The 20,551-nt window shown below is 43.9% G+C and overlaps 1 protein-coding gene across 4 annotated transcripts in view; it reads left to right on the forward strand.

The window, feature by feature from the left end:
* Positions 1–20,551, forward strand: part of LOC121001232 (protein CEPU-1-like) — a 785,191-nt gene that overhangs the window by 399,448 nt on the left and 365,192 nt on the right. The window lies entirely within an intron of this gene.

Raw genomic sequence — 20,551 nt, forward strand, 5'->3', positions numbered from 1 at the left:
AAATGTCCTCACAAGAAAATGTCCTGTAGGCGCCCCTGAGGACAGACGTATTGATCTGACAATGTTGTGTGGTGGTCAGTACAGCATGTCATAGCCATACATTTACAGGACTCTTCCACTATGAGTCCGAGACTTTAGCATTGCTGTATAAATGGAGATCACAGCACTCAGGATTCTATGAGGTTCTTGAAAATAGGCTACTAACCCAACTGATATCAGCACTCTCAATTGACAAGAGTCAAGTCACAGGTAATTTGGTCTTCAGACCATCTTGCCATTTTTGAGTATACCTTCATCACACACATAGGGAGGGATTTATCAAAACAGGTGTAAAGGAAAACTGACTTACCCACAGCAACCAATCAGATTCTACCTTTCATTTTCCAAAAGAGCTCTGAAATATAAAAGGTGGAATCTGATTGGTTGCTGTGGGCAACTAAGCCAGTTTCCCTTTACATTAGTTTTGATAAATATCCCCTGTTACCTTTTCTCATTGCAGGATGCTAGGATAATTGATGGTCTTTCGTAAAAAACTAAAACATTCACCAAATTATCCTGTGTCTTAAAATAAATTATATTCAAAAGAGTATTGGCATTGCTGTAGGTAAAAGCTGTTCTCCTATGGGTGTCTGCCTGGCAGAGTTGTATCTGAGATGGGTATTGAAGGGCTGATGGCTGTTATATTGAGAAAATATTGAGAGTTTGGCATAAAAGAAAGCGCCGCCTATTTGTGGAAAATTAGCACTGGCATCTATTTAATTTACCCAAAAAATAAAGCTTTGTATTGTGGAGGAGGGTCAGGTGTCTTCATGCTGCGCTAAACAATGGACCCTTGTCTATCCTAGAACACTCTGTGAGTGAGAGAACATTAATTAGACATCTTCCAAACTCCTATTCACACCTGGAGAAGCTTTGAGTGTAGAGTCAGCTGTAGCGGATTGGGTTTACATGAGACTTTTGTTTACAGTTTTATTATTTCATTCAGACTTTCTGTTGTTCTTGTGTTTTGTTCTTTATGTCTGTGGTAATTTTTGAAAACCAGTGACGCACATATCTGACTGCTCATTCAGTTTATGCACTTTTAGACTTTTTATAGTCTCGTCTGATGATTATCTATCTTAAAGTTTAAAAAGCACAGATTTCCCAAGATTGTTTAAGGCTTCTCTAATGGGTTTAGTGTGGAATCAACAGATCCTTACATCTGTCACCATAAATATTACATGAGAAACGTCTGGCCTCAGTGTGGAAATCATGGAGGACTCATTCTGTGGCATTCTAGAAGTACAGAAAGAGAGTTGTCTTCTACAATGGCAGTGAAGTGGTTGCGGGACTATAGTTCATCATTAATAGTGAGGGTCAGTTGCTCTTTTGGTGGTGATCACAAGTGATGATAACATTTTCCTCTGGATTTAGATCAGGCTTGAACTACCTTTTTAGTTCGAGGGCTCTATTATCAGGTTGAGGTCGCAATCAGATACTAACTAACTACAAACTTGTAGCCTAAATTATACTCAACTTGTATTCTAGAGCTCTGGCTGAAGTTTTTATCAAATAGATTTTCCAAGCTCCTGACATTATTGTGCTATCCTCAGGATTTGTCTTCAATATCCAATTAGACCGTACCTCCGCCGATCAGTTGTTTCCTGCAGGAGCCGGCACTGGAACTAGGAATTTGAATGGAGCAGGAAGCACTGCTTCATTTAAAGTGTAGTGTCCATGTCAGGTAACTGTAGCTCATTTCCTATTCACTTCCATGGGAGCTGAGGTACAGTAACCCGGCACGGCCACTACACTTTGTACTTCCTGCTCCATTTATAGTGCTAGTTCTGGCTTCAGAAACTTCAGTGAACACCTGATTGATGGGGGTCAGACCCTCACTGATCAGATATTGATGACCAATCCTGAGAATAGGTCATCAATGTCAAGAGACTGGACAATTCCTTTAAATCAACATAGTGACTTGAGATTTTGTTGTCGCTAAGAGGTCAGACATAAATGTTACATCAAGCTGCAAGCAGTTGACTGCAACGCGACCCTTTAACACATCATATTAGAGGGAATCAATGAAGAGTAAACTGTCACACAGGCTGTAGCTGACCATCACACAGGCTCTATCTGACTAGTGTTGGGCGCGAATATTCGAATTGCGAATATCGCCACTTCGAGAATTTGCAAAGATTTAGAATATAATACTATATATTCGTATTCTCAAATATTCTAGATGTTTTTCATCAGCAACCTCCCTTCTTGCTTGTGGGCCAATGAGAAGGCTGCAATGTCTTTGTCTGAGCTTAGCAACATCCCTAGCAACCAATAGGAAAGTTGTCTACCCCTTACTATATAAGAACCTCCCCAGCAGCCATTTTCTGTAGTTTTATGGAGTTCTGAAAGAGACAGCAGTGTCATTGCTGTGCTCTGTGCTTTGCTGTGTCATTACATTACACTGCGTGCAGAATTATTAGGCAAATTAGTATTTTGACCACATCATCCTCTTTATGCATGTTGTCTTACTCCAAGCTGTATAGGCTCGAAAGCCTACTACCAATTAAGCATATTAGGTGATGTGCATCTCTGTAATGAGAAGGGGTGTGGTCTAATGACATCAACACCCTATATTAGGTGTGCATAATTATTAGGCAACTTCCTTTCCTTTGGCAAAATGGGTCAAAAGAAGGACTTTACAGGCTCAGAAAAGTCAAAAATAGTGAGATATCTTGCAGAGGGATGCAGCACTCTTAAAATTGCAAAGCTTCTGAAGCGTGATCATCGAACAATCAAGCGTTTCATTCAAAATAGTCAACAGGGTCGCAAGAAGCGTGTGGAAAAACCAAGGCGCAAAATAACTGCCCATGAACTGAGAAAAGTCAAGCGTGCAGCTGCCAAGATGCCACTTGCCATCAGTTTGGCCATATTTCAGAGCTGCAACATCACTGGAGTGCCCAAAAGCACAAGGTGTGCAATACTCAGAGACATGGCCAAGGTAAGAAAGGCTGAAAGACGACCACCACTGAACAAGACACACAAGCTGAAACGTCAAGACTGGGCCAAGAAATATCTCAAGACTGATTTTTCTAAGGTTTTATGGACTGATGAAATGAGAGTGAGTCATAATGGGCCAGATGGATGGGCCCGTGGCTGGATTGGTAAAGGGCAGAGAGCTCCAGTCCGACTCAGACGCCAGCAAGGTGGAGGTGGAGTACTGGTTTGTGCTGGTATCATCAAAGATGAGCTTGTGGGGCCTTTTCAGGTTGAGGATGGAGTCAAGCTCAACTCCCAGTCCTACTGCCAGTTTCTGGAAGACACCTTCTTCAAGCAATGGTACAGGAAGAAGTCTGCATCCTTCAAGAAAAACATGATTTTCATGCAGGACAATGCTCCATCACACGCATCCAAGCACTCCACAGCGTGGCTGGCAAGAAAGGGTATAAAAGAAGAAAATCTAATGACATGGGCTCCTTGTTCACCTGATCTGAACCCCATTGAGAACCTGTGGTCCATCATCAAATGTGAGATTTACAAGGAGGGAAAACAGTACACCTCTCTGAACAGTGTCTGGGAGGCTGTGGTTGCTGCTGCACGCAATGTTGATGGTGAACAGATCAAAACACTGACAGAATCCATGGATGGCAGGCTTTTGAGTGTCCTTGCAAAGAAAGGTGGCTATATTGGTCACTGATTTGTTTTTGTTTTGTTTTTGAATGTCAGAAATGTATATTTGTGAATGTTGAGATGTTATATTGGTTTCACTGGTAAAAATAAATAATTGAAATGGGTATATATTTGTTTTTTGTTAAGTTGCCTAATAATTATGCACAGTAATAGTCACCTGCACACACAGATATCCCCCTAAAATAGCTAAAACTAAAAACAAACTAAAAACTACTTCCAAAAATATTCAGCTTTGATATTAATGAGTTTTTTGGGTTCATTGAGAACATGGTTGTTGTTCAATAATAAAATGAATCCTCAAAAATACAACTTGCCTAATAATTCTGCACTCCCTGTAAATAGATAGTTAGTTAGCTCATATATATAATACAGATAGATAGTGGGAGATAGTCAGTGTAGGTTAGATCCTGATATAGTGTAGCCGATAGGTTACAGTGCAGGGTGTTAAGTAGTGTGATAGGTTCTGCTGTCCATACATACATGCTACAGACATAGTGCTGTGATGTCACAAGTTCACAACAATACTTAGTGCACCAATCAGTAATATGTAGTCAGACCTGCTAAAATGTGAAGATGCACGTATTGCGCAAAAATATGTGCATCATTAATTGCCGATTTGCACAATTGCAAATATATTTGAGCACTCTATCTGCATATAAAGCTATTGTAATGTTCTGCCATGCCAACCATTTTCTCCAGTCTCAGGAAACTTCTAGCAGCTTGAAAAATGTAGCAACAGTGACCCACACCTGTATTGCACACGCAATACGCGCATATTACATTGCTGATTTTCGCAATCAAGAAAATAATGTTGAATTCTCGAATTTACGAATATATGATGAATATTCGCGAAATATTGCGAATTTCAAATATTGCCCCTGCCGCTCATCACTATATCATACCATCACACAGGCTGTAGCTGATATTACACAGACTCTATCTGACCATCACACATGCTCTAGCTGACCCTCACACAGGCTGTAGCTGACTGTATCACAGAGTCAAGACCATCAGACTTAGATTACTAGATTGCTGGTAGGAGGCACAAGAGATTTAATACTTAATTAATTATAGCTTCATTGATTCACTGGAAATGATGAGACTAGTAAAAAGTATGAGTGATGCCGGTCATGCTTTACTCTTAGCTTACACTCACAGACGTTACCTTCATTCTGGAAATATTTTGTGGGAATTTTTGCTGTGATCTGTGTGACTAGTGATATAACTAATATTTGAACTCTCCAATTATTTTTTGTAACTTGCTAAAAAGTCTGCAGCTGCAACTCACAAGGGTACAGATAAGGGATCATGCAGGGAACTGGCTTGGCATTTAATCTTGGACTGGCTCCAGAAACAGGGACTGGGGGAAAAATTAATTCCTAGAAGCTAAATACTGCTGTACATGACACTGCTTTCTAGATTCTTTCTGCATCTCCCAAAGAGGAGCAACTGTGCCAATTAGAGGGGGGCTGTTGGACATTTATAGCAGCCGAATAGAAATCATCCTCCAGTATCTTTAGCAAGTTTTGCAGATGGCCTGTAATGACTGTCATGTGGTGAGCAGTAATTGCCTAATACTTTTCTGCTATTGACCACAGGATGAAATAAAAATCTTGTCAATATGTAGAACTAATGACCTTGACGTGGAGGACTTCAGTCGGAAAGAAGTTGTTGGAGAGAGCGGATTTATGGGCTGGGTTTGTATTATCTTGTAGGAACACAGATGCTCCCAGATTAGTGAAGTCGCTCCCACCCCCCTGCATTATTCACCGAAGAACATAAGCAGACGCCTGTGGCCAGAACATGATGAAAGGAGGGGCAGAATGTGGGCACAGGACCTCTTTTCTAAGATGAACATACAGTGTCTGAAGGAATCTTACTACAGTCGTGGCCAAAAGTTTTGAGAATGACACAAATATTAGTTTTCACAAAGTTTGCTGCTAAACTGCTTTTAGATCTTTGTTTCAGTTGTTTCTGTGATGTAGTGAAATATAATTACACGCACTTCATACGTTTCAAAGGCTTTTATCGACAATTACATGACATTTATGCAAAGAGTCAGTATTTGCAGTGTTGGCCCTTCTTTTTCAGGACCTCTGCAATTCGACTGGGCATGCTCTCAATCAACTTCTGGGCCAATTCCTAAATGATAGCAACCCATTCTTTCATAATCACTTCTTGGAGTTTGTCAGAACTAGTGGGTTTTTGTTTGTCCACCCGCCTCTTGAGGATTGACCACAAGTTCTCAATGGGATTAAGATCTGGGGAGTTTCCAGGCCATGGACCCAAAATGTCAACGTTTTGGTCCCCGAGCCACTTAGTTATCACTTTTGTCTTATGGCACGGTGCTCCATCGTGCTGGAAAATGCATTATTCTTCACCAAACTGTTGTTGGATTGTTGGAAGAAGTTGCTGTTGGAGGGTGTTTTGGTACCATTCTTTATTCATCTGTCCCTGATGTTTTTTTTGGAGAGAAGTGGCTTCTTTGCTGGCCTTCTTGACACCAGGCCATCTTCCAAAAGTCTTTGCCTCACTGTGCATGCAGATGCACTTACACCTGCCTGCTGCCATTCTTGAGCAAGCTCTGCACTGGTGGCACTCCGATCCCGCAGCTGAATCCTCTTTAGGAGACGATCTTGGCGCTTGCTGGACTTTCTTGGACGCCCTGAAGCCTTCTTAACAAGAATTTAACCTCTTTCCTTGAAGTTCTTGATGATCCTATAAATTGTTGATTGAGGTGCAATCTTAGTAGCCACAATATCCTTGCCTGTGAAGCCATTTTTATGCAACGCAATGATGGCTGCACGCGTTTCTTTGCAGATCACCATGGTTAACAATGGAAGAACAATGATTTCAAGCATCACCCTCCTTTTAACATGTCAAGTCTGCCATTTTAACCCAATCAGCCTGACATAATGATCTCCAGCCTTGTGCTCGTCAACATTCTCACCTGGGTTAACAAGACGATTACTGAAATGATCTCAGCATGTACTTTAATGACAGCAATGAAATGCAGTGGAAAGGTTTTTTTGGGATTAAGTTAATTTTCATGGCAAAGAAGGACTATGGAATTCATCTGATCACTCTTCATAACATTCTGGAGTATATGCAAATTGCTATTATAAAAACTTAAGGATGAAATAAAAATCTTGTCAATATGTAGAACTAATGACCTTGACGTGGAGGACTTCAGTCGGAAAGAAGTTGTTGGAGAGAGCGGATTTATGGGCTGGGTTTGTATTATCTTGTAGGAACACAGATGCTCCCAGATTAGTGAAGTCACTCCCACCCCCCTGCATTATTCACCGAAGAACATAAGCAGAAGCCTGTGGCCAGAACATGATGAAAGGAGGGGCAGAGTGTGGGCACAGGACCTCTTTTCTAAGATGGACATACAGTGTCTGAAGGAATCTTACTACAGTCGTGGCGAAAAGTTTTGAGAATGACACAAATATTAGTTTTCACAAAGTCTGCTGCTAAACTGCTTTTAGATCTTTGTTTCAGTTGTTTCTGTGATGTAGTGAAATATAATTACACGCACTTCATACGTTTCAAAGGCTTTTATCGACAATTACATGACATTTATGCAAAGAGTCAGTATTTGCAGTGTTGGCTCTTCTTTTTCAGGACCTCTGCAATTCGACTGGGCATGCTCTCAATCAACTTCTGGGCCAATTCCTGACTGATAGCAACTCATTCTTTCATAATCACTTCTTGGAGTTTGTCAGAATTAGTGGGTTTTTGTTTGTCCACCCGCCTCTTGAGGATTGACCACAAGTTCTCAATGGGATTAAGATCTGGGGAGTTTCCAGGCCATGGACCCAAAATGTCAACGTTTTGGTCCCCGAGCCACTTAGTTATCACTTTTGCCTTATGGCACGGTGCTCCATCGTGCTGGAAAATGCATTGTTCTTCACCAAACTGTTGTTGGATTGTTGGAAGAAGTTGCTGTTGGAGGGTGTTTTGGTACCATTCTTTATTCATCTGTCCCTGATGTTTTTTTTGGAGAGAAGTGGCTTCTTTGCTGGCCTTCTTGACACCAGGCCATCTTCCAAAAGTCTTTGCCTCACTGTGCGTGCAGATGCGCTCACACCTGCCTGCTGCCATTCCTGAGCAAGCTCTGCACTGGTGGCACTCCGATCCCGCAGCTGAATCCTCTTTAGGAGACGATCTTGGCGCTTGCTGGACTTTCTTGGACGCCCTGAAGCCTTCTTAACAAGAATTGAACCTCTTTCCTTGAAGTTCTTGATGATCCTATAAATTGTTGATTGAGGTGCAATCTTAGTAGCCACAATATCCTTGCCTGTGAAGCCATTTTTATGCAACGCAATGATGGCTGCACGCGTTTCTTTGCAGATCACCATGGTTAACAATGGAAGAACAATGATTTCAAGCATCACCCTCCTTTTAACATATCAAGTCTGCCATTATAACCCAATCAGCCTGACATAATGATCTCCAGCCTTGTGCTCGTCAACATTCTCACCTGGGTTAACAAGACGATTACTGAAATGATCTCAGCAGGTCCTTTAATGACAGCAATGAAATGCAATGGATAGGTTTTTTTGGGATTAAGTTAATTTTCATGGCAAAGAAGGACTATGGAATTCATCTGATCACTCTTCATAACATTCTGGAGTATATGCAAATTGCTATTATAAAAACTTAAGCAGCAACTTTTCCAATTTCCAATATTTATGTAATTCTCAAAACTTTTGGCCACGACTGTACATTCTCCATTGCTGGTATCACTAGTCCTATAAACAACAATACATTTATGTAAGTAACCACAATGCCCAGCACATGCTGAGTGCTTCTTGTTCTATGGTCAAGAGGTCAGGAGTGATAAACCCCCATGGAAAGGGCATCTTTTGACTATCTGTGTGTCTGAGCCCCCTGGTTTATTGTCTGGTGGGAGTCTGGGTTTCATCTATGTATCCAAACCATATATTAGTGTCGTAGTATAGTACCGGGATCCGCAACCTTCGGCACTCCAGCTGCTGTGAAACTACAACTCCCAGCATGCAAACATGCTCGGCTGCTCTTCTAACTCCCATGGAAGTGAATGAAGCATTCTGGGAGTAGTAGTTTCTGAACAGCTGGAGTGCCGGAGGTTGCTGATCCCTGGTATAGTAAGTTACCAAACAGGAAAATTGCCAGCGATCTTCTATATATGCAGAAAGTAGTTGAAAAGGATCCCTCTTTATTGAAGCACTCTTAAAGACTGTGTGCTCATCTTAGTTAAATATATCTGTTTACGCGTTTCACGCCCATTTGCGGCCTTTGCTCATAGCTTTGTTGCTGCATGTTACAGGTGGATTTTCCAGGCAGCAAGGACTCTTTGCACGTTTGTCTATTCTTAGCTTTTCAAGCCTTGTTTTCAGATGTAAAACAAACCCATCAGTGACAAGTCCAGCGAATGTTCTGTGATTGTGTTTCCAAGGCCTCTGTAGACAGATCCTATTGTGCATGAAATGCTGCGATGCATCTTCACAGCTCTGCAGTGTCCCTGGGAATTACTATAAAATAAAGGATTCCGCGTGTTGTTAGTAACGGCAGAAATACAGATGACTGGAGAACACACCGGACCTTTAACACCGACATCAGTACAAATGATATGATAATCAGCCATGAGTGAAGACCTTCCACTGATGAAGATATTGTATGTCTAGTAACATGACAGAGCAGTAAAGTTATGCACTTCTCGGTCTTCTCAGCCTCTTTCGTCTAGTATGATGGCTGACACTGTGCAGGGCCTCATACGTGCTTCTCTCTATACATGGTTCTTCTCATATAAGAAATGGTGTCCAACGTCTGAAGCATTTTTGGGAGCATTAAAACAAAAACGCCCTCAATCCTTGCTTTCTGTGTGGCCCATCATCACTAGTGATGGACGAACATCTGCTGGGACAGTTCGCGAACGCGATCGCGCAAACGCGATCAAATGTTCGCGAACCGCAAGTTCCCGGCGGGTCCCATTCATTTTTATGGCAGGCGAACCTGAAAAACCTTCAGCTCATATTTGCAGCCAAGAAATAATTACTAGAAGTGCGCATTTAGTCCTACAACATGGACAGTGACATACCAGATGTATTATTCGAATTTGCGATCTCCATAAAAAAAAAAGTGAAATATTGGCAATATAATTTTCGCGTACGCGCATGCGCAAATCCACTATACAATACCCAAATGCACTATAAAGAAAGTATATTGGTATATACCACCCCTGCTTCAATCAGTTTTTTTTTTTGGGGGGGGGGACTGGTATATCACACCAGTAGAAATTATTTGTTTCAATAACGCTTGTCCCTCTATATACCTGCAGTATCGCAGCAGAACCGCACACAACTGCCGCACAATGCAAATGCACTATAATATACTTTTTTAACATAGAAAGTAAAGTATATTATGACATTGTACAAGGAAGGCAATCTATTAGAATATACATAAAGATAAAGCGCAACCTTTAATAATTTTACTATGAGGGTCCATTCACACGTCCGTAGGTGTTTTGCGGATCCGCAAAACACGGACACCGGCAATGTGCATTCTGCAATTTGTGGACCGCACATCGCCGGCACTATAATAGAAAATGCCTATTCTTGTCTGCAATTGCGGACAAGAATAGGACATGTTCTATTTTTTTGCGGAAACAGAAGCACAGATGCGGAAGTGCGGATCCGCAAATGCGGATGCGGACAGCACATTCCGGCCCCATTGAAAATGAATGGGTCTGCACCCGTTCCGCAAAGTTGCGGAACGGATGCGGACCCATTTTGCGGACGTGTGAATAGAAAAGATATCCCTCAAAATGAAAATAAATTAAATTATTAAAGTTAAGCAAAAAGCATAGATGTGGTAGGCAATAACAAGTGCTCGGCGGCACTAAATCAGGTGCTCGGCGGCACCAAATCAGAAACCATATGTCCTACCACAATCCGGGGGGTTCCAGTGCACATCGATAAATCCAGGAGGGAAAGCAAAAAAACATCTATCCCTGGGCTAGATGATGATGTGGTATTGAAGGACAGGGTGGGCAAAGAACTGTCCCTGATATTGCCCTACAGGGGGTGCTATTCTGGCCCTGATAGCCTAACCACAGACCACTCGCCCTGATAAGAGCGACCCCGTCCGGAACCTTACCCTATATAAAAATGGCCCTAGTAAGCCCCTAGCCCCCTGACTTCCAGGTGATCACTATATAGATCTATGTGTTTTTGACTCATTATAAAAGTATATTATAAGTATATCGCACCCCTCAGTATATCACACATATCGATAGCACACCTATACTAGTCCTTAAAATGACTTTTGTGGCCCTATTAGCTAGCGTTTGGTGTTCCTAACAGCCTGTCCCTGCTCCACACAGCAACCTCTCCCTACACTGGCAAAACACTGAATGTAAAATGGCAGCCAGATCAGGTTTATTTATGAGGTAGGGGGTATGTCCATGTACTGAAATGTCTCAATTGGCTGTCCTGTACCACCTGATGGATGTGTCATGGGTCAAAGTTCTTCACAATGTAAATGCATATGGCGGGCGCGAATTTCTCTATATGTTTGCATGTTCGGCGAATCGCGAACACGCAAAGTTTGCCGCGAAACGACCGCCGGGCGAACCGCAAGGCCATCTCTAATCATCACTAGAGATGTTCCTTGTAACCTAAACACGGGTCAAATTTTGCCAAATTGTGCCAAGTTTATCAATGATGGATGCTGTATGATATATTTAGCACATCTTTTTACTAAAGTATAAGGACAGATATGACTTCTCTTTTTTGAATTGACTCCTGTTTTTGGCTTCTAAAATTACATCAGGGAACTGTCCGTGTGGCTGTACTCCTAAAGAGGTTATCCTGGAAAAGATAATGATGACATCCTCAGGATAGGTCATCAATCATTATCACATCAGCAGGGATCCAAGTCCTGCCATCCCTGCCAATCAGCTACTTCAGGTAGCCACAGAGCTCTGGTGAGCAATGGAGGCTCCTGGCAGCTTTCTAAGGACAGCGCTGTACATAGTATAGTAGCTGTGCTTGGTATTGTAGTTCAGCCCGATTGACTTTAACTAAGCCACGTGACTGATGTACAGTTACCGTATGTCACTGGCCCTGGAAGAGGCTATGGCGCTCAGGGCCTCTTCTAACAGCTGATCAGCAGGGGTTCCAGGTGTTGCACCCCCATAGATCTTATACTGATGACCTATACTTAGGATAAGTCATGAATATCTTTTCCTTGATAGCCCCTTTAATGCGGAACCCAAAATCATCACTTGCTGGCAGAAAATTGACCTGGCTAAACAGGGATCTCAAAGTGGAGGTGATTGCAGCATTTAAATGCAACTCTCACCTCCACTGACCAGCAATCGATTATCAGGAAAGAACAGTTTGTTCCCAATAATTGCCTGCTCAGTCAGCCCATTTAAAGGGACATTATCTGTCCCATCACAACAGTTGAGGCTGCTGGTGCCTCTCACGTCATTTTGATCAGGTTTGTCTTTCGTCCTTCAGGCTTCTTCAGTACTGGTTTCCCTAATGTCACCTTGATAACCGTCAGTGGGCTTAGCAGTGTCCACTTGTAGCTGGAGTTAGGGGCTAGCGCAGTTCTCCAATGAGACATGTTTGTGACCTGGAATGAATAACATTCCATAGCAGTATCCTTCTCGCCCCCTCCCAACCCTGGATGTCGGCACCGAGGGGAGGGGCTCACGACAGACCCCGCGTCACCCTCTCCTGCTCTGTTTGCGCGTCGCAGGGTGTTATTAGCACTCCTTTGTTCCGTTTTGTGAGCAATAGAAGCCCTCTGCGAGCCGGCCAAGCGAGCGATTGTCGCATCTCGCACTTTTCTGATTAACTAAGAGGAAATTGCAGCTTTCTGGCAGCCTGCTGAGAGGGATAATAACATAAGCGCTTGCTCTGGAGTAAAGTGGGTCTTTTCAACCACAACAGGCTGGCAGAGTCGACACGCTCCCCTCCTCCCGCCAAAGCTTTTTTCCCCTTTGATTCGTTCTGCTCTAGTCAATTGTTTCCTCTTTCTTCTTCCCTGTAATGTGCAGACGTTCTGGTAAACAGCAGAGAATATGCAGCGAGCATCTCTCTGTGTCCTGACATATAGTTCAGTAATGTATAAAATAAGCCAGTCCCTGCCCCCCTCCACTTCTCCATCTTTATTGTAATCTGGCACTCGGTGGGTCACTTGTGACTGATGCTGAGCCTCACTTCTCAATTTCCAGTCTAAAATTCTCTTGTTGGCGTCTTGCTTGCATCTCTCCTTAGGCTACTTTCACACTCTTGTTTTGGGCGGATCCGTGATGGATCTGCAAAAACGGTTCCGTTACAACAATACAACCGCATGCATCCGCCATGAACGAATCGTGAACTCCATTAAAAGTTAATGGGAGACGTATCCATTTTATATTGTGCCAGATTGTGTCAGAGAAAACGTTTGGCTCAGTTTCGTCAAGCGGACAGCAAAATGCTGGAGTCATCGTTTTGGTGTCCGCCTCCAGAGCGGAATGGAGACTGATCGGAGGCAAATTGATGCATTCTGAGCGGATCCTTTTCCATTCAGAATGCATTAGGGCCAAACTGATCCGTTTTAGACCGCTTGTGAGAGCCCATGACGGATCTCACAAACGGAAAGCCAAAACACCAGTGTGAAAGTAGCCTTAGCTGTGGTGTTGTGGAGCAGCTCCAGGGTCATGCGTGTTGTCTGGGCTGCTGGTCAGAGTAAGCCATGTCCATCCTCTCTTCTCTCCTCGGTGTGTGATTTTCCTGCCACCCTCCACTTGGCTGTTTTCCAAGTCAGAATCGTTTTCTTTTCTTTGGCCGGTATCTTTTCTTTGGCTCGTGGCGCGCTCCCTGACGGGCTCTGTGTTTTTTTTTCCAGTCACAAAATATTAATCTCTTTCTGTCTGTTGCTGTCACCTCAAATGTCACATTCTTTATCCTCAGAAAAAAGAAAGACTCAAGAAAAATGTCAAGACGGAGTCTGAAATAAGAACGTGTTCAGTGTGCATCATATGTGACCGGTGCTTAGGACTCTTTATATAACCAATGCTCAGAGAGTTAGAAATGTCCAGTGTTCAGAGCTTCATATATGTCCAGTGCTGAAAGCTTCATATATGTCCAGTGCTGAAAGCTTCATATATGTCCAGTGCTGAAAGCTTCATATATGTCCAGTGCTCGGCGCTTCATATATGTCCAGTGCTGAAAGCTTCATATATGTCCAGTGCTCGGTGCTTCATATATGTCTAGTGCTCGGATCTTCATATATGTCCAGTGCTGAAAGCTTCATATATTTCCAGTTATGAAAGCTTCATATATGTCCAGTGCTCGGTGCTTCATATATGTCCAGTGCTCGGCGCTTCATATATGTCCAGTGCTCGGCGCTTCATATATGTCCAGTGCTCGGCGCTTCATATATTTCCAGTGCTCGGATCTTCATATATGTCCAGTGCTCAGAGCTTCATATATGTCCTGTGCTGAAAGCTTCATATATGTCCAGTGCTGAAAGCTTTATATATGTCCAGTGCTGAAAGCTTCATATATGTCCAGTGCTCGGCGCTTCATATATGTCCAGTGCTCGGATCTTCATATACACTCACCTAAAGAATTAATAGGAACACCATACTAATACGGTGTTGGACCCCCTTTTGCCTTCAGAACTGCCTTAATTCTATGTGGCATTGATTCAACAAGGTGCTTATAGCATTCTTTAGAAATGTTGGCCCATATTGAAAGGATAGAATCTTGCAGTTGATGGAGATTTGAGGGATGCACATCCAGGGCACGAAGCTCCCGCTCTACCACATCCCAAAGATGCTCTATTAGGTTGAGATCTGGTGACTGTGGGGGCCATTTTAGTACAGTGAACTCATTGTCATGTTCAAGAAACCAATTCGAGCTTTGTGACATGGTGCATTATCCTGCTGGAAGTAGCCATCAGAGGATGGATACATGTTCTCATTCCGTTTACGCCAAATTCGGACTCTACCATTTGAATGTCTCAACAGAAATCGAGACTCATCAGGCCAGGCAACATTTTTCCACTCTTCGACAGTCCAATTTTGGTGAGCTCGTGCAAATTGTAGCCTCTTTTTCCTATTTGTAGTGGAGATGAGTGGTACCCAGTGGGGTCTTCTGCTGTTGTAGCCCATCCGCCTCAAGGTTGTGCGTGTTGTGGCTTCACAAATGCTTTGCTGCATACCTCGGTTGTAACGAGTGGTTATTTCAGTCAACGTTCCTCTTCTATCAACTTGAATCAGTCGGCCCATTCTCCTCTGACCTCTAGCATCCACAAGGCATTTTTGCCCACAGGACTGCCGCATACTGGATGTTTTTCCCTTTTCACACCATTCTTTGTAAACCCTAGAAATGGTTGTGCGTGAAAATCCCAGTAACTGAGCAGATTGTGAAATACTCAGACCGGCCCGTCTGGCACCAACAACCATGTCACGCTCAAAATTGCTTAAATCACCTTTCTTTCCCATTCTGACATTGAGTTTGGAGTTCAGGAGATTGTCTTGACCCGGACCACCTCCCTAAATGCATTGAAGCAACTGCCATGTGATTGGTTAACTAGATAATTGCATTAATGAGAAATAGAACAGGTGTTCCTAATAATTCTTTAGGTGAGTGTATGTCCAGTGCTCAGTGCTTTATATATGACCAGTGTTCAGAGCTTTATATATGTCCAGTGTTCAGAGCTTTATATATGACCAGTGTTCAGAGCTTCATATATGTCCAGTGATCGGAGTTTCATATATGACCAGTGCTTCATATATGACAAGTGTTCAGAGCTTCATATATGTCCAGTGCTCAAAGTTTCATATATGACCAGTTTTCAGAGCTTTATATATGACCAGTGTTCAGAGCTTCATATATGTCCAGTGCTAAAAGCTTCATATATGTCCATTGATCGGAGCTTCATATATGACCAGTTTTCAGAGCTTTATATATGTCCAGTGCTCAGAGCTTCATGTATGACCAGTGCTCAGAGCTTTATATATGACCAGTGCTCAGAGCTTCATTCATGTCCAGTGCTGAAAGCTTCATATATGACCAGTGTTCAGAGCTTCAGATATGACCAGTTCTCAGAGCTTTATATATGACCAGTGTTCAGAGCTTCATGTATGACCAGTGTTCAGAGCTTCATATATGACCAGTTTTCAGAGCTTCATATATGACCAGTGCTCAGTGCTTCATGTACAGTGATCAATGCTTAGACCTCCAGATGGTCTAAGATGGTCCTTGCATGAGCTTCACTGGTGAGTGATGTTCGGGTGTCATATGTCTCTGCTCCCCTGCATTGTGTATTAAAAACACGATCTGATCATCTACACAGAAGACATGACCGAATAATGGAGCATTATAAACTGAATGAGAAGAGTTCATGTGATATTGCGGGTTGTTTCCTTTAATAATCTCAGTCTGTTCTTAGTCTTTATTGGGCAGCTTTCATATTCTCTTGCATCTCTGTGTGTCCTTGAAATACTAGTGTGCTCCCCTGCTGTCCCACCATATGCCACTCCAGGCTCCGCATCCCAGGAAGCAGTGTGATTGGGTGGGCTCTTTCATGTGCCCCTTCTCATCCATTCTATTTATTTGCTTGATATCCATTATCACTTAATGAAATTAAAGTGTCTGATCCATTCGCTTCACAGAGTGTTGATCTCCAGGAGGAAGCCAAATCAGCACTGTCGTCTAGATTATTCAGAAACATGGGGGAGCTGTACCATGTATTCTTGACCTCCTTAAGATAGAGAAGTGAGGAGGATGCCCATTAGGCTCAATAGTTGTCTGCTCTGTGATGTAGTAAAGAGGATCTGTCAGGTCTCCTGCATGGTGTAGTATAGAGGGTCTATCAGTTCTCTTGTGTGCTATAGTATGAAGGATCTGTCCGCTTTCCTCTATGGTACAGTATAGTGGATCTACCAATATTAACCGGACAGAATGATATCAAAACATCGGACCCCCAAGGAGTCATAATAATCACCAAAAAACATGAAACTAACTTTCGTATGTATGAAAATCCAAAAAGCTTTATTGTAAATATACACTGCTCAAAAAAATAAAGGGAACACTTAAACAACACAATGTAACTCCAAGTCAATCACACTTCTGTGAAATCAAACTGTCCACTTAGGAAGCAACACTGAGTGACAATCAATTTCACATGCTGTTGTGCAAATGGGATAGACAACAGGTGGAAATTATAGGCAATTAGCAAGACACCCCCAATAAAGGAGTGGTTCTGCAGGTGGTGATCACAGACCACTTCTCAGTTCCTATGCTTCCTGGCTGATGTTTTGGTCACTTTTGAATGCTGGCGGTGCTTTCACTCTAGTGGTAGCATGAGACGGAGTCTACAACCCACACAAGTGGCTCAGGTAGTGCAGCTTATCCAGGATGGCACATCAATGCGAGCTGTGGGAAGAAGGTTTGCTGTGTCTGTCAGCGTAGTGTCCAGAGCATGGAGGCGCTACCAGGAGACAGGCCAGTACATCAGGAGACGTGGAGGAGGCCGTAGGAGGGCAACAACCCAGCAGCAGGACCGCTACCTCCGCCTTTGTGCAAGGAGGAACAGGAGGAGCACTGCCAGAGTCCTGCAAAATGACCTCCAGCAGGCCACAAATGTGCATGTCTCTGCTCAAACGGTCAGAAACAGACTTCATGTGGGTGATATGAGGGCCCGACATCCACAGGTGGGGGTTGTGCTTACAGCCCAACACCGTGCAGGACGTTTGGCATTTGCCAGAGAACACAAAGATTGGCAAATTCGCCACTGGCGCCCTGTGCTCTTCACAGATGAAAGCAGGTTCACACTGAGCACATGTGACAGACGTGACAGAGTCTGGATACGCCGTGGAGAACGTTCTGCTGTCTGCAACATCCTCCAGCATGACCGGTTTGGCATTGGGTCAGTAATGGTGTGGGGTGGCATTTCTTTGGAGGGACGCACAGTCCTCCATGTGCTCGCCAGAGGTAGCCTGACTGCCATTAGGTACCGAGATGAGATCCTCAGACCCCTTGTGAGACCATATGCTGGTGCGGTTGGACCTTGGTTCCTCCTAATGCAAGACAATGCTAGACCTCATGTGGCTGGAGTGTGTCAGCAGTTCCTGCAAGACGAAGGCATTGATGTTATGGACTGGCCCGCCCGTTCCCCAGACCTGAATCCAATTGAGCACATCTGGGACATCATGTCTCGCTCTATCCACCAACGTCACGTTGCACCACAGACTGTCCAGGAGTTGGCAGATGCTTTAGTCCAGGTCTGGGAGGAGATCCCTCAGGAGACCGTCCGTCACCTCATCAGGAGCATGCACAGGCGTTGTAGGGAGGTCATACAGGCACGTGGAGGCCACACACACTACTGAGCCTCATTTTGACTTGTTTTAAGGACATTACATCAAAGTTGGATCAGCCTGTAGTGTGTTTTTCCACTTTAATTTTGAGTGTGACTCCAAATCCAGACCTCCATGGGTTGAAAAATTTGATTTCCATTTTTTTATTTTTGTGTGATTTTGTTGTCAGCACATTCAACTATGTAAAGAACAAAGTATTTCAGAAGAATATTAAATTAATTCAGATCTAGGATGTGTTATTTTTGTGTTGCCTTTATTTTTTTGAGCAGTGTATATAAACAGTACATACATGTATTATAAAACAGGCAGCACAAGGCGGGACACACAGATGAGGAGCAGGACCCAAGGAGAGACCGGGAGATCAGTGCAAAAAAATACAGGGAAAAAGAATACTAGCTGAAAGAGCATACCTCAGAGCCTCATGGCAGCAACGCCCCAAACACAATGCAACAGGGGTGATTGTGGAGACTGAGGTTTAAGATGGAAGGAACGCAAAGGAACACAATTAAACATACCCTGAATGGTGCAAAGATCTCTCGGCCAACTCCTGACCCAACGCCGTTTCGCCAGTAGATCTGGCTTCTTCCGGGGACAAAGGACCTCAATGTCAGAGTAGAGGCGTCTACAATGTTTGCCAGATGGAAGAGACCCAACGACGACCAGACCCGGACCATGGGGGCGGTCAAGCTACAGGGAATAGCTGGGTTGTAGAGAAAGGAGATCATAGAGGAGTGCTGAGAAGCTAAGGCAAACTGTTGGTGGCAGGTGTCCCACATGTGTTTGGTAAAGGCCATAGGCCCCAGGAGGGGAGAGTGGGAAGCTACGGGGGCCCGCTGCCATAGCAGGGTGTTCGGATGATCCGGGGCAATCCAGAGTTTTTCTATTTCTACCCATTTGGTGTATGCCTGTTGGGACGCCCAAAAAGGAAAGACACGCAAATGAGAAGCCCAGTAATAGTACATGATATTAGGGACCGATAGGCTGCCTCTATTTGTGGCCGCGAACATAACCTTACGGGGGATGCGGTGACGTTTACCTTGCCATATAAAGTCGAGAATCGCCTGTTGGAGGAAGCGTAGTTCTGACATAGGGATTCGTACTGGGAGCGTCTCAAAGTAATAAAGCAATTTTGGGAGGAGGGACATCTTCACTGCTGCTAAGCGGCCTAGCAATGATATTTATAGGGGTTTCCATTTTGGTGAGGAGGGACTTAAGTTCACGGAAGAAGGGAGGGAAGTTACTGGAGTACAATGAGGCATACATAGGAGTAATATGAACCCATAGGTACTTCAGCGTGGTGTCCGATCATCGATAAGAGAAATTGCTCTGGAGCAATGTTAGATCACGGGCGGGTATAAGGATAGGTAGGGCTTCTGACTTAGAAGCATTGAGCTTGCATCCCGAAAGGTCGCCGTAGTGAGTTAAGGCTTTTTGTAGGTTTGGTAGTGAAATGTGGGGATTGGTCAGGGTGAGGAGGACATCGTCTGCATAATGGGAGATCTTAAATTCCCTGTCCCGTATGTCCCTGAATGTCTGGGTTCAGTCATATGTGTGCTGCAAGGGGTTCTATACACAATGCAAAAATAAGCGGTGAGAGCGGGCAGTCAAAGGCCTTTTCTACATCAAGGCTCAAAATAACTGTGGCGGTCAAGGTACGCGTCGCCACATCAATCAGGTCAACATCCTGGCGAGTTTTATCTCCGTCTTGTCGATAGGGGATAAACCCCACCTGGTCCTTGTGGACCAGGCTGGGGAGCCACACATTCAGGCGAGCGGTGAGAATACAGGGTGAAAATTGTTAGGTCTGCGTTAAGAAGGGCGATCGGTCTATAGTTAGCGCAGTCCTGAGGGTCTTTACCCGTCTTGTGGATGACTACAATATGGGAAGACAGCATAGACGGCGGGATTGGAGAACCCAGTAGAAATGAGTTAAGTAAGGCCAGGAGATGGGGGGAGAGTTCTGATTCAAACGTTTTGTAGTACAGGTCTGTGAACCCGTCAGGTCCCGGAGATTTGCCTAGGGGGAGAGTTTTAATCACATCCCTGAGTTCCTCGGCTCCTTGGGCAAATTACAAGAGGCTAAATAATTCCGTATGCGGGGTGGGGGGGTGGGTGCAAGCGTTTGTCAGCAAGATTATACAATTTAGAGTAATAATCACGAAAGCATCGAGCAATCGCGTCAGGGTGGTATTGGGGACAGCCAGCTGTGTCTTTCACCGCCTGGGGAGCATGTTTGGAGGCAGCATCCCGTAATTGATGGGCCAAGATAGTGTGGGCTTTATTTCCTTTTTCGTAATATCGCTTCTTGGAGTAAAGCAGCATGCATTCCACAGTATGCATGGAGGCATCTTTTAGTTTAGCGTGGGCCTCCACAAGCTCCCGGAGAAGGGAAAGACTTGGCCTATGGCTTAGTTGGGTTTGTAGTGAAGTAATTTGTGCCGTAAGTTCCCGAACTCGGAGTGTTCTGTTTTTTTTAAGTCGCGAGGCCAGTGCAATACATTGGCCCTGAACTAC

The sequence above is a fragment of the Bufo bufo genome, chromosome 1, assembly GCF_905171765.1.
Source record: "Bufo bufo chromosome 1, aBufBuf1.1, whole genome shotgun sequence".
Classification (NCBI taxonomy): domain Eukaryota; kingdom Metazoa; phylum Chordata; class Amphibia; order Anura; family Bufonidae; genus Bufo; species Bufo bufo.